The following is a 16,561-nucleotide window of genomic DNA, read 5'->3' on the forward strand; positions in this document are numbered from 1 at the left end:
TCAAAACAATGCTTCTGAAAAAACATGTTTCCCCAAAAATACCTTTCCTAAACCAAATAAGATAGTACTTAAACACTTCTAAGCTAATTAGAACACCTAAACAAAATCAAGCATTGAAAAATGCAAAAAAGTATTTAAAATATGTGATTTTCTCAAATTTTCTATTTTAAAGCAATTTCTCAAAAGCAGTGACAAAAATAGGTTTTTAATGCAATTTTTCTATGGATCATGCATGAAATAAGATGAATAAAATGTAAAATATATGCATGATCAATTACTATATATATATATATATGTGTGTGTGTGTGTGTGTGTGTGTGTGTGTGTGTGTGTGTGTGTGTGTGTGTGTGTGTGTGTGTGAATTTTAAAATCTCCATATTTGTTTATACGTTCTTGATAAAATTTAAACTCATTACTACATTAATTTTTTCTTTATTTGTGCCATGCTCTCTCTCTCCACTGCACTAAGTGCCTAAAATTTTCCTTTTCTAAATATTCAACATTGTTGTTAAAAGTTGTCATCGTTACTTGTCTCAGACCCCCTCCCCCCTCTCGTCAATACTGAAATTGAGATTATTCATTCATTTTCATCACGATTTTCATGATCCACCAATTTCACAAAGTAATCGGGTCTATGAAATCGTTTCAATAGAGAATCGCGAGTCCTCGATGATTTGTATGATTTATCGCTGAGGAAGGCTACACTAATAAGTATTGTTTATATATATATGAGACCAGACCCCTTCCGCCCTGTTTTATATATATGGGACCAGGTTGGGTGGGTCTGAGTGTAGCCCAGACCGAACCATGAAGTTTGGGTCGCACCCAGACTGAACCATGCGGTCTGGGTCGCACCCTGACCGAACCAGATAAGTTAAAAAAAAGGATTCCAGTTCAGACCGAACCAAACTAGTTTAGACTGACTCAGTCAAACTGAACCAGTCTAGATATGATCCAAATTGAATCGAGTCTGACTGAGTCTCAATTCTCAGTTTGGATCCGGTCTGATCTGGATCAAACCGAATATGAATCTAATCCAATCCAGTCATTCTGGACCAATCCAAATAGATTTGGATCCAAATAGATCTGGGTTTGGATCCTATTAAATTGATCTGAATCAAGAACAAAATTGGATATGGTTTGAATCAGTACTTGATCTAGATCTGAACTGAATCTAGATCCAGCCTGATAGTTCTCGATCCAACTCATAACTAGATAGACCAGTTTTGGATCTAGATCAGAAATGAGTTTTGATCTAGTTAGACAGTTTTGAATCTAGATCAGAACTGAATCTAGATCTAGTTTGTGATTAATTTTTGAATTTTGAGAATAATTTTTGAAATGACCAAAGTACCCTTATGTGTGTACCCAAGATCCATTTAGGTAAAATGGGCATAACTTTGTACTCTGAACTCGAATTTAAGTAAGATTTAGTGCATTGGACTCATATCATTGAGGGGAATCTCCTTGTCTTTTGATTTTGGTCAAATCAGTGGCACACAAATTGAGGTTTGACAAGTCAACTTGGAATGGGTAGTTTGGTAATTTTGTTAATATAAAAAAGTTATGTGTATTAATATGAACATACATGTGTGATAATTAGATCCTACTATTAGAGGCTTTTGAGACTTGATTTCTACCAGAGCACAATACTCATATTCGAGGTAAGGGATATTATAAGTAATTTTACTAGTGAATAAACCATACTACATTGCATGTTATTGTAATATTGTGAATTAGCATGATTAGAAGGATAACTCTTAAGTGTGAACATGATATGAATAAAATGACCATCCATGAAATTATGAGTCAATTACATACCCTTATTAGTCATATAAGATATAAAAATTATTGCTTTTTAATCATTTTTACAAGATCCCAGCTTAGTGATAGTCAGTCTCAGCCTTCGTCTTCACATAATGCTTCAATAGTATACCATTTAAATAATTGTATACTTAATTAGTTTAAATATGTATTATGTGAATTTCTAACTCATTGTTCTATAGATGATGTTTCATCTGCACATGACCTACATACACCAGTTACTCATACACATCACGAGACAACGCCAGATGCTGGGTCTTCTCAGTCTGACACACGATGACTCATTGAAATAATGTATATCAATAGTCGATTGTAAGTATTTCATTGTCACTTATCCAATTCTTATCTTATAAATAGTGTATATCGATAGTCGATTGTTAATGTGTACCAATTCATATGCAGTGCGAGGTTCGAGCCATAAGAAGTGATTCAAAAAATTAAGAAGTCACTAGTTCAGCATCTTCCAGGACCGATCGCTCAATAAAAATAGTACCCAAAAGAGGTGTTGGACAGATTATGGTCCTCATTCATGGTATATAATCATTTATCATAGCTAATGTGTTTTATATTTAATTTTTTTTATAGTCATGTGTACTAACTTTCTGAAATTATTTATAGGCTTCAAATTGCTTTACGACTATGAAGGAGGAGCAAGACACGAGGCTAGTATGGCAGAAGATGGTTGTCAGTCGATTTGCCGACATGCTTCATAATATGAAGACTGCAGTAATAAAAGCAGTTGGTGGGATAAATGATCTACTGTAGTGGAAGGGTCATGACCCTTCTACTATCAGGTCAGATTATTGGGATGCAATGTGCGACAACTGGGCGAGCCATGAATTTTGAAACCGCTCAGCAAAGGCTGCACAAAACCGAGTGAAGATTCCTGATGCCCATCTACACACAGATGGTTCTAGGACTTTTGGGAGCCATCAGAAGAAAATGGTAACTCATCAATATATATATATATATATATATATTGTCAAATTTATAAGTATTTTTGCATATTTTCTAATTGATTTTTTTATCAAACTTGCAAGAAGCCGAAAAAGGAGGCATTTTGTCTTACAAGGCTGTATTTGTTGAAACACATAAACGTAAGAGTACAGGAGAGTTTGTATCAGAGAAGGCAAGAGTGACAACAATATGTATTTATTGTATTAATAAATATTATAATATACAAGTTACCATGAATTACATTATCATAAATATTATAATTCTTAATTATTAATTCATATTGTAATCATTACTTTGTAGAAGTCACACAAGCGACAGATGGTAGAGTGATATGACGATGACTCCACTCAGCATCCGCCTTTTGATCCTGCAGCATGGGTAACTACAACCGGTGAACCCAAAAAAGGTTGCGTGTTCGGGTTTGAGAGTAATATGAACACCACACCAGTCATTGCCTCCTACAACCAAGGCTCTCAAAGTTCTCCCACCAGTATCAACTCCCAGCGTTTAATTGACCCTGCTATTTCTTGGGATGGTGTCCGCTAGCTTCTTCAGGATACGATGTGTGACTTTTTACATGAAGTCATTCCCAACCTTATCCATGATGAGTTATGCAACTTTTTTGGGGACAGAGGAACTTCGTCTGCATTCAATATGAGCTCCGGTGCTCATCAGGTATAAAGTTTCATGTCATTTGTTTCATGTCGTTAGATTTTAAGCTAGTATATGCATGATTGAATATATATATACATGATTGAATCACTATGAGATTTTATTGATAGCATTAGAACACATGTATGCATGATTGAATCACTATAAAAAAAATTGACAGCCTTAGAATACATATATGCATGATTGACTCACTATAAAACTTTTTGACAGCCTTAGAACACATACAAATGATTTAATCAGTACAATTTTTTTTGACAACTATAGAACACATATATGCATGATTGAATCACTATTAAATTTTTTGACTGCCTTATAACACATATATGCATAATTGAATCACTATGAAAGTTTTTTAACAACCTAGCAACACATATAAGCATGATTTCATCGCTATGAAATTTTTTTGACAACCTTAGAACACATATATCCATGATTGAATCATTATAATTTTTTTTTTACAAAATTAGAACATATATAAGCATGATTGAATCATTATAAAAAAAATTTGATAACCTTAGAACATATATATGCATGATTGAATCACTATAATTTTTTTTGAAACCTTTAGAACACATATATGCATGATTGAATCACTATACAATTTTTATGACAGCCTTAGAACACATATATGCATGATTGAATCACCATAAATTTTTTTTGACAACCTTAGACTACATATATGTATGATTGAATCACTATAAATCTTATTTGACAACCTTAGAACACATATATGCATGATTGAATCACTATAATTTTTTTTGACACCTTTAAAACACATATATGTATGATTGAATCACTATACGATTTTTATGACAACCTTAGAACACATATATGCATGATTGAATAACCATGAAATTTTTTGACAACCTTAGACCACATATATGTATGATTGAATCACTATAAATCTTATTTGACAACTTTAGAACACATATATGCATGATTGAATCACTATAAAATTTTTTTGACACCTTTAAAACGCATTATAAAATTTTTTTGACACCCTTAGAACACATATATGCATGATTGAATCACTATTATTTTTTTTTTGACAACCTTAGAACACATATATGCATTATTGAATCACTATATAATTTTTTTGACAACCTTACAATGCATATATGCATGATCGAATCACTATGAACTTTTATTGATAGCCTTAGAACACATATATGCATGATTGAATCACTATGAAATTTATTTGACAGCCTTGAAAAACGTATATGCATGCTTGAATCACTATGACATTTTTTTGACAACCTTAGAACACATATCTGCATGAATGAATCACTATAATTTTTTTTTGTCAGCCTTAGAACAAATATATAAATGATTGAATCAGTATGAATTTTTTTTAACAGCCTTAGAACACATATATGCATGATTGAATCAATATAATTCTTTTTTGACAACCTTAGAACACATATATGCATGATTGAATCACTATGAATTTTTTTTGACAACCTTAGAACACATATAAGCATAATTTCATCACTATGAAATTTTTTTTACAACCTCTGAATTTTGTTAATGTTTTTCACTTTATTGCTAGTCTGTGTCATTCAACCATGTTACTTTGATTGCCTTAGATTAGGTGCATTGCATATAATTCATTTCATTATATTTTGTTTATCAATACTAATATTTCGGTTCTCTTGTAGGGTGCTGGAGATGATCAGCGTAGAGAAGCTGATGGAGGCATGGATGGAGGGGCAGATCGAGACAATGAAGAAGATGATGCTGTGAATCTTGGCGAAGATTAGCTTCATGTGTTGAATTTGTTTCACTTACTTGTTGTTTCAAACTAAACTCTTTGTATATGTTCACTTGTAACTAATTAGAACTTGGTGAGGATTATACTGGGTTGTTAAATTTGTTTCACTTATAGCTTGTGTTAAATTTGTTTCACCTGCTTTGTATATATATTTTTATGTGTACTTTGTTTTTTATACACAAGTTATATAAATTATATAACGAGAAATTTTTTCTCGATATTTATATTTCAAACAAAATTGTTTTATTTATTTTTTAAATTTTACCATGGATTAGCGATGGATATTATCCATCGCTAATATCCATCACCAATTTAGCGATGGATTAGGGATGGATATTTATTTGTCTCAAAAACTGAATCAGTCGATGTTTTGCGATGAAATATAACCCGTCGTTAAATTGGTGACGAATATTAGATACGGATACATATTTATCATTAAATTTAGCGACGAATTATCGATGGATATGTATTTATCGTAATACCAAATTAGTGCTTATTTAGCGATGGATCATGACATTCGTCAATCCATCGCGAATTAGCGACAAAAATAGTGATAGATCAGTTCTGTTGCTAATTAGCAACCAAGAAATTATGATGGATGTTATCCATCGCTAAGCCATCGCTGATCCATCGCTAAACAGTTCTAGGATGGATTTATGATGGATTAGCATCGGATAGCATCCGTTGCAAATCTGTAGAATTCTCGTAGTGGTAACATATTGTAATAGTTAGTTATTTTCATTTATTCTTATTTCAAAGGCAATAAAGTTTATTCTTGAGTGAAATACAAAGTTTTCTCTCGTTTCCTGAGTTCGACTTAGATTTACCACTAGTGTGAGCCAATTTCTAGTATTTGGTGTCTAGCTTTCACAAAACTATTTGTATAAAAAATATCTTTTAAAAATATATTTCATAAAACTTATACCAGTTCACATCCTATCTTTTATCACAAGAATGAATCATACAAGTTATGGAGATAAACACCTCTATATGACATGTCATATTTTCATGTACTACAATATTATTCATTTTAAGTGTAGCATGTTAAAAATATCTTTATGAACAGGTTGGTTTCTAAACCATTCTATTAGTCTTTTTAATATTGTTATTCTGCTATTCTCTATTTTCAAAATGAGAGATACTTTACACAAAACTAACAATGCACAAAACTATAGATAATCAATTTAGTTTCATAAATGTGATTACATAACACCATATTATATTATCATACATCAGAAGGAATCAAATAGACCCATCCTCATTATATGTTGGAAATATAATTTCTGTGCTCGCCCTTTAGCAAGAGGGTCCACAATCATACTTTTCTACTAATTGTATCAATACACACTAAATGATTCTCAGTCATTTCCTTAACAATAAAGTATTTTAACTCTATGCGTCGACATGAGGTGGAGCTCATGTTATTATTCAAGAAGGATACGACATCTTCATTATCACATAAGATCTTTAGTGTTTTTTCAATAGAGTCTACTATACCTAGACTCATAATGAAGTTTCTGATCCATATGTCTTGGGACATAGTCTCGTATAAAGCAATAAATTCTGCCTCCAAGGTGTGAGCTACAATTATAGATTATTTTTCACTTCTCCATAAGACATCACTTGCTAATAGGAAGATGTATCCAATAGTAGGCTTTTTACTATTGAGACATTCTCCTATGTCTGTATCAGAGTATCCAACGACTCTTAGGTGGTCAACCTTTTTGTAGGTCAACATATAGTCATTTGTTCCTTACAAATAGTGTATGACCTTCTTCATCATCTTGCAGTAAGCAATGCCTAAATTAGACTAATATCTACCAAGCATCCCAACAAAAAATGTGATATCTGGTCATGTGCAAGTCTGCACGTATTGCAAACTCTCAACCGTTGAAGCATACAGGATGCTTGTCATCTAAATTTTTTTATTATCATCCAGAGAACAATCTTTCAGGCTCAATTTATCCTTTTTTACTATGGGTGTAAATCCAAAAGAGTAATTCTTTAGCTCATATCTTTAGCACTTTAAGAATATGCGATTTATGAGAGTGGCCAAGTACACCTTAGTTCTATCACAACGGATATCAATTTAAAGGACATATGTGGCCTCACCTATGTCTATCATATCAAAATAAGATGAAAAAAATATTTTGTCTCATATAGCATACTCAAATCATTAATTACAAAAAGAATACCATCAATATATAAAACCAGAATTATGAACTTACTCTCACTAGCATTAAGGTATATGCACCAATCACCAATGTTTTCAGTGAATTTCAAGTTTAAAATCGCCTTATTGAACTTTTTATACCACTAGTGGGAGGCTTGTGTAAGTATATAAATTGATTTCTTCAATTTAAAAACTAAGTTATTTGAGTCATTTACACTAAAATTAACAGGTTATTGCATATATACCTCCTCTTCTAGATCCCCATTCAGGAAACTCATTTTCACATCTATTTAATATATCTCTAAATCAAAATGAGCTACGAGGTCCATGGTTATTTTCAATAATTTCTTAGTTAAGATAAAAGAAAAAGTCTCATTGTAATCAATGTCCTTTATTTGTGTAAATCCCTTTGCAACGAGCCTAGCTTTTTACCTTTTTACTTTCCCTTTAGAGTCTGTTTTGGTCTTAAAGACCTACTTACAACCAACAAGTCTTACTCCATTAGATCGAGGTATAAAATTTCATACTTGGTTATTTGCTATAGAGTTAAGCTCTTCTTTCATGGTATTTACCCAATGTATCAATCTTTTACTTTCAATGGCTTCTGCAAAGGTTAAGGGATTTTCATCAATGTCTATGAAATCATTGGACTCTTGTAAAAACATCGCATAGTCAGGATAAATAGCATATTTCCAGGTCCTCGTGGACTTCCATATAAGTACTACAGGTTGTTCAAATTAAACTTCTGCATCTTGTTTTTGTTATATATCTTCATCAACAACTTGTTCTACTTGGGATTGATGTTCATTGATTTATCTTTCTCTAACATCATCAAAAGAGACAATGACCGAAAAAACTGGGCATTTTTCCTTCGTAGGTATGAAAACTGAATCCTACAATTTCTCAAATGCAGAATTTTGAGATGCATCTATCCCAATAAGACTATTTTTAAGAAATTTTGCTTTATCTGTTTTTACTATTTATGGTGTATGAGATAAACAATAAAACCTAAAGCCCTTTGATCTTTCTAGATAACCAATAAAAAATTCACTAGTTATCCTAAGATCAAAGGCTTTTATATGTAGCTTATACAATTTAGCTTTAGGTGAACATCAACATATGCACATATATGATAAGAAAGGTTTTTGACTAGTACATAACTCATAAAGAGTCCTTTGGATAGCCTTCGTAGGAACCTTGTTCAATATATATATTGTTGTCTTAAAAGCTTAACCCCACAAGGTCAAGGAAAGGTTTGAGTGATTTATCATCGCTCGAACCATTTCTTTAAGCATACAATTAATTTCTCTTTTCAGCTATAGCATTCTGGTAAGCACTATTAGGCATGGTCTATTGAGGTACAATACCTTTCTTTTTTAGAAACGGCGTCAATGGCACTGTCTTTTTCACCATCTCAATAAAAAGTCCATAATATTTGCCACATCTATTAGACATAACCACTTTTATAACTTCATCAGTCTATTTCTTTACTTATTTCTTAAAGTCTTTAAAAATAAAAAAGATTTAAATTTCTCAAATAACAAGTAGAGATATATATACCATGAGTAATCATCTATAAAGGTGATAAAATAATTTTCACCCGTATAACACGGGAAAAATGATCTGCAAATATTTGCATGCATAATGTCTAATTTTTTATTATTGTGTTTGGCATCTTTCTTATATGTGTTGGATTACTTAGCCTTTATGCAGTCAACACATGGTTCTGTATCTGTAAATTCAAGGGATCCAATAATCTCTTTTTTCACAAGTCTTTGGACTCTCTCTTTCGAGATGTGTCCTAACCTTCGATGCCAAAATAAATAGGATTGACCATCCTTTAGACCATGTTTATTGTCAATCATTGTATTCTAAATAGAGTAATATTCTCATATTTGAAATTTGGTTTTCAAATGATACAAATCATCACACACATATGCAGAACCAATAAGAAAAGAATTTTTAACAATTATAAGCTTGAAGTTTTCAAAATTAAATACAAACTCAAACTTATCAAATTTTAAAATAGAAATGAGGTTCTGACTATATGATAAAACATAAAATGTATCAACCACATCCAAAATAAATCCAGACGCCATCACAACTCTATAGGTCACAACGTTCTTGACATGCAAATACATTTTATTTTCTTTGAAGATGTTTCTTTTATGCTTCATTGGTTCTTTTGTTCAAAAATTTCTACAATGAATTGACAACGTTCACCATGGCACCATAATCAATTCACTAACTATGCAATGAAACATGAATTAAATTACATTCATGATAAACAAATGACTTGTTACCTTTCTTTTCAAGTAATTTCTTATGCTTCCGACAATTCACATTCCTATGTTCCTTCTTTCTACGTAAGAAACACTTTATAGAAGAACCTTTTGCCTGAGATTTGGCATTCACCTAACACTACAAAAAAATAGTTGATTAGCGACGGAATTTAGCGACGGAGTTATATCGTCGCTACTTAGCGACGGATTAACGAGAGAAATGAATCCATCGCTATATTTGTAGAATTTTACGAAACTAGCGACAGATTATATTCCCTCGCAAAATCCGTCGCTACTTAGCGACGGATTGTGCGAGAGAATATTTTGTCGCAATAAATACGACAGTTAGCGACGGAATTGCGACGGCTAAAATTCCGTCGCAACATAGCGACGGCCTAGGCGACGAAATATTTTCTGTCGCCTTTTTTGTTTTTTGAATTATGATGGCTTAGCGACGGAATTAATCCGTCGCTAAGCCGTCGCTAAATGTCGCATTACCCCTAATCCCAGCCCTCTTTTTCCTTTCTCCTTTCGCTGCTCCCGCCCGCCGCCCTCTCCCTTCTGCCGCCCTCTTCCTTCGGCCGCCCTATACATCCCGTCGACCTCTCTGCCGGCCCCCACCGTTCGCCGGAAGTCGATCTCCGTCAACCTTCCGCTGTCGCTGTCGCTGCCCGGAGCAACCGCAGGTACGTATTTCACCTTAAATGGATTGAAGGTCGACCCCCTGCGTTTTCCGGCAGGGGGTCGACTCTGCCAGGCGGTCGACCCCGGTAGGTGGTCGACCCTCTGCCGTGTCCGGCCGGGGGTCGACCCCCTGCCGTGTCCGGCCGGGGGTCAACCCTGGTAGGGGGTCGACCCCCTGCCGTGTCCGGCCGGGGGGGGGGGGGGGGGGCGGGGGGGGGGGGGGGTCGACCCCCCGCCATGTCCGGCCGGGGGTCGACCCCCCGCCGTGTCCGGCAGGGGGTCAACCCCCTGCCTTGTCCGGCCGGGGTCGACCCCCTGCCGTGTTCGGCCAGGGGTCAACCCCCTGCCTTGTCCGGCAGGGGGTCAACCCCTTTTGATGTCCGGCCGGGGGTCGACCCCCTGCCGTGTCCGGCCGGGGGTCGACCCCCTGGTTTCTTGCTCTCTTTTTTCTTTTTTCAGAAATTAGGGTTTTTATTTTATTTTTATTGTTTAGTTTTCTTTGATTTTCATTGATTAGGATTTTTTATTTTGATTTTCATTTATTAAGCAATTGAATCAAATTTCTTAAATTATGGCTATTTGTAGTTAATTTAATTAGGGTTTTTTATTTGATTTTGTTTTATTAGGGCTTTGAATCAAAATTTAAAAATTAGGGCATTTTATAGTTAATTTGATTAGGGTTTTCTTGGATTTGATTAGAGCTTTTATTTTTATTTTCTATGATTAGGGATTTGAATCATAATTTTTTTAATTAAGGATTTTTAGTTAATTTGGTTAGGACTTTAAATCAAAATTTTTTAATTAAGGCTTTTATAGTTAATTTGATTAGGTTTTTTTTATTTATTTAGAGTTTTTATTTTTATTTTCTATAATTAGGGATTTAAATCACATTTTTTTAATTAATACTTTTTAGTTAATTTGATTAAGGATTTTTTTGTATTTGATTTGGGCAGGTTTTTTCCTTGTTTGATTAAGGTTTAAATTATGGCTTTTTTATTTAATTTTATGGTTTATTTTTCTTATAGTTTATGATGTTTTGGTTTATTTATAATTTATTTTCTTGTATTTTAAGGTTTTATGATTTAATATGGTCGAATAATTTCATGGTGACTTCATTTTAAAACATCATTTTTTTTGCAGATTTCTCAACAGAACTCGCTTGTGCCCCGCCACCCGTGGTAAGTAAGTGACAAAAACAATGCAAATCGGGTAAATACCCGTGGTGAGTAAGTGATGCAAGCGCATCACATGTTATTTAATTTATTGAATATAACACTTTATTGTTCACACACTCACTTAGTTGTTGATATCTAGGACTACTTTGTTGGAGTTCGGAGATCATGCTGAGCATGATTTTAATGTATGAATATGGAAGTGTTCTTATTTTTGGAGTACGGAGTCCATGCTATGCATGGTAGTAGTTAGTGGGATATTGAAGTGTGTTTGCTGCAGGTACATGTTTGATATTTGTTTGATATGAATTATTTCGATGTATTGCAATGTTTGATGTGATTGCATCCATGCTTACATGTAGTTACTTTCAATTTGATTATGTCTTCCATGTGAAATTGTATACTGAAAGCATGCTTCAAATGAATGTATCGTGTCATGAATAGTTTGCACATGAAAATATTAAGTTATCAATGCATGCATCATAATTCTTGTGATTGTATGACATCATATATTGCATGATAAATTTGATATTTTCTTCATCATAGTATTCTGATGGTTCTCTTTTAACTGGTTAGGATACTATTCGTAACATCATACGACAGAATGACTGCAAACCGTGAATGGATGTACCGTAGGATAGTGGACAATGAGTTATCGCATGAATATATGGATGGTGTCAACAGTTTTATTGAATTTGCAACGGCAAGTGTCAGTACGGTAGATCCCACAGGTCGGATTAGGTGTCCCTGCAAGATTTGTAAGAATAATCGATTTGTAGAACCTCATGGCGTTAGACATCACCTATACAGGAAGGGTTTTGTGAGTGATTATCAGAACTGGACGTTTCATGGAGAAGAATTTAGAAACGATTTTGATGCACGGGTGAATGTGGTGCACGATAATCCATATACGAATTTGAAATTTGATGCTGCAGGAACAGAACTGGGTTCTGCTATGAGTTCTAGTGATGTAAGAACTGTCGTAGATGAAGAATTACCAAACGATGCAGCTAGTAGATTTTATGATTTACTTAGAGATGCTGATGAGCCACTTTGGAACGGTTGTGAGAGTCACACTATCTTGTCTGCAGTTCTTCAACTAATGAATTTGAAGTCCGAGTATAATTTGAGTCAATCATGTTTTGACCGTTTGTGCATGATTGTGAAGAGTATGTTGCCTAAAGATGAGAAATTGCCACAAAATTTCTATCGTGCGAAAGTTATGGTCAACGCTCTAGGTATGGGTTACAAAAAGATTGATGCTTGTCCAAATCACTGCATGTTGTATTTCAAGGAGCAGAAAAACGACATATCATGCCCGTCATGTGGGCATCCTCGGTTCAAGCCAAAGACAAGAGGCAATGGTAGCACGAGATCAAAGGAAGTTTCATACAAGTCGCTCCGTTACTTTCCTATCACTCCTAGATTGCAGCGATTGTATATGTCTTCAAAGACAGCTAAACACATGAGATGGCATGCAAATAAAGTTCGACACGATGAAAACAAGATCACGCATCCTGTTGACGCTGAAGCTTGGAAGCACTTTGATCGTACTCATCAGAACTTCGCAATGGAAGTGCGAAATGTTAGACTCGGTCTATGTACAGATGGATTTAATCCATTTGGGGGTAGATCAACTCCATACTCATGCTGGCCAGTATTTGTAACTCCATACAACCTTCCACCAAGCTTGTGTATGAAACGTCCAAATCTTTTCTTGTCTCTGTTGATCCCTGGTCCGACCTCACCTGGCCAAAATCTTGATGTATATTTAAATGCATTGTAATACTTGATGTGAGTTGTATTGCAATACTTGGTGTGAATGATTAAAAATTTTATTTCAATGTATTGTAATACTTGATACGAATGATTCGAATGCATTGTAATACTTGATGTGAATGATTTCAATTATCTGAATGTATTATAATTTATGCAATTAACGAATGATTTGAATTAGTGCAATACTTGATGTCAATGATTTGAATTATTTGAATGCATTGTAATGCTTGATGTGAATGACTTGAATGCATTGTAATACTTGATGTGAATTATTTGAATGTATTGTATGACATATGTTATTTGTTAGAATATGGTTCGTGGAGGTTATAGTGGTCGCTCATCCAGTAGTAGCCAGGCTCAACCTTCATCTTCACGGGCTCCTGTGATAGGTATATCATATAACTAATTAGATGCTTGATTAGTTCAAATGCACATTCTGAGAACTTGGTGTGTATTTTTTTACAGATGATGTTGTGCCTGTACACGACCCACCTACACCAGTTGATCGCACAAGTCAACAGCCAACACAGGAAACAGGGTCTTCTCAGGCTGGCACAAGAAGACTCATTCGAATAGTGTATATCGATAATCGACCGTAAGTATTTTGTTTTCAATTATTGCATATCTTTTAAATATTTTATATTGATATTTAATGTGTAACAATTCATGTGCAGCACGAGGTTTGAGCCACAAGAAGTAGTACGGGAGATTAGGAATTCACTTCTTCAACATCTACCAGGACCAGTTGCTCAATGGAAAGAGTACCCAAAGGAGGTATTAGACAGATTGTGGTCCTCATTCATGGTATACAGTTGTTCCTCATAGTTAATGTGTTTTATATTTAATTTATTTAAGCAATGTCTACTAACTTTCTGAAAATATTTGTAGGCTTCGAATCGCTTTGCAACTACGGTGGAAGAAAATGATGCAAGGAAGGTGTGGCAGAAGGTGGCTGCCAATCGATTTGCAGACATGCTGCACACTATGAAGACTGCAGCAAAAAAAGCATCTGGCGTAGTAGATGATCCATTACTGTGGAAGGGCCATGGTCCTATTACTATCAGGAGAGATTACTGGGATGAAATGTGCGATATGTGGGCGGGAGATGCATTTAAAAATCGCTCTGCGAAGGCTTCACAAAATCGATCGAAGATGTCCGAAGCCCATCTACACACAGGTGGATCTAAGACATTTGGGAGCCACCTAAAGAAAATGGTAACTCATCAATATATAATATTAATTTTATAAGTATTGTTGCAAATTTGTGTACTAAATCTTTTGTCATTTAACTTCGCAGGAAGCAGAAAAAGGAGGCAGTGTACCATATAAGGATGTGTTTGTAGAAACACATAAACGGAAGACCACGGGAGTCTTCGTATCAGAGAAGGCGAGAACGACAACGGTATGTATTAATTCTATTAATAATCATTGCAATATATATGCAAGTCATCATAATGTTATCATTAATTATTAATGAATACTTTAAACATTATTTTGTAGGAGGCATATGAGCAACAAATGGTAGAGCGATATGGCGAAGACGCTACTCAACATCCATCATTTGATCCTACAGCATGGGTGACTGCAGCAGGTGAACCCAAAAAAGGTCGCGTGTTCGGGTTTGGGAGTAATATGAACACTTCACCAGTTATTGGTTCTTCCAGTTACGGCTCACCAACTTCTTGCGCCGACATAAGCTCCAAGCAGCCGACTATTCTTTCCGGTGATGATGTACGCGAGATCATTAATGAATCACTGAATAACTACTTCCAATACACCGTCGCCCCCTTTCTCCGAAATGAGATCAAGGCCGCTGTTCAGGATAGGGGATCTTCGATTCCAGGTCCCTCTCAGGTATAATCACATATATAGTTTTTTTGACTGTCTTAAAGCACATCTGAGCATGGTAGAATCACATATAGAGTTTTTCTAGATGCCTTAGAACACATATAAACATGCTATAATCACATATTCAATTTTTTTACTGCCTTAGCACACATACGAGCATGATAGAATCACATATATATATATATATATATATATATATATATATATATATATATATATATATATATATTTAACTTTTTGTCTGTCTTAGAGCACATATGAGCATGATAGAATCACATATAAAGTTTTTTTGATTGCATTAGAACACATAAGCATGCTATAATCACATATTCAGTTTTTTTACTGCCTAAGAACACATATGAGCATATTATAATCACATATTCTGTTTTTTGACTGCCTTAGCACACATATGAACATGCTATAATAACATATAGAGTTTTTTAACTGCCTTAGAACACATATGAACATGTTATATATCATTTATGATAGAATCACATATAAAATTTTTGGCTTTGCCTGCCTTAGAGCACATATGAGCATGCTATATTCACATATTCAATTTTTTTACTGCCTTAGCACACATACGAGCATGATCGAATCACATATATAGTTTTTTGCCTGCCTTAAAGCACATCTGAGCATGGTAGAATCACATATAGAGTTTTTTTATATGCCTTAGAACACATATGAACATGCTATAATCACATATTCAATTTTTTGACTGCCTTAGCACACATATGAGCATGATAGAATCACATATAGAGTTTTTTTATTGCCTTAGATCACACATGAGCACATGATAGAATCACATATAGTGTGTAATTTATTTCATTATATTTTGTTTATCAATACTGACTGTTCTTTTCGTGTGTAGGCTGCTAGCGATAATCAGGGTAGTGGAGCTGAAGGGACAGATAAAGACAATGAACAAGAAGACGCACAAAATCTTGGCGATGATTAGAGGACTGTGTTGAAGAAGTTCTATTTTTTTTATTTTTCCTAATTGTAATTGTTGAATTGTAAATAATTAAACTTCTTAGTTTTAAGGTGGAACGATTAATTATTATAGATACTTGTTATATGAATTTTTTTGTGTGGTTTGTTTTTTATTTACAGGAAATATAAATTGTACAGTTCTCGGTAATTAATTTTTAAATAATTTTTTTTTATTTTTTTTCGTTTTTGCGACGGATTAGCGACGGATGATTCCGTCGCTATTCATATTAATCTAGCGACGGCTTAGCGACGGAATTAAATCCGTCGCCACGCCGTGGTCGTCGTTTAGTACCGGCGGATTGGCGACGGAATATAGCGCTCGTTATTCCGTCGCAATTAGCGACGGACTTGGCGACGGAATTATTCCGTCGCCAGTTAGCATCGAAATATTCGCGACGTAAGC

The 16,561-nt window shown here is 34.5% G+C and overlaps 1 long non-coding RNA gene across 1 annotated transcript; it reads left to right on the plus strand.

Moving 5' to 3' along the window:
- Positions 1–14,967: 14,967 nt before the first annotated feature.
- Positions 14,968–16,241, plus strand: LOC149831979 (uncharacterized). Its single transcript, XR_016433070.1, has 2 exons — positions 14,968–15,168; positions 16,037–16,241. It is a non-coding gene; the product is annotated as an uncharacterized LOC149831979 (long non-coding RNA).
- The last annotated feature ends 320 nt before the right edge of the window (positions 16,242–16,561 follow it).

This window comes from Nuphar pumila, chromosome 7 (assembly GCF_984573655.1).
Source record: "Nuphar pumila chromosome 7, dmNupPumi1.hap1.1, whole genome shotgun sequence".
Classification (NCBI taxonomy): Eukaryota; Viridiplantae; Streptophyta; class Magnoliopsida; order Nymphaeales; family Nymphaeaceae; genus Nuphar; species Nuphar pumila.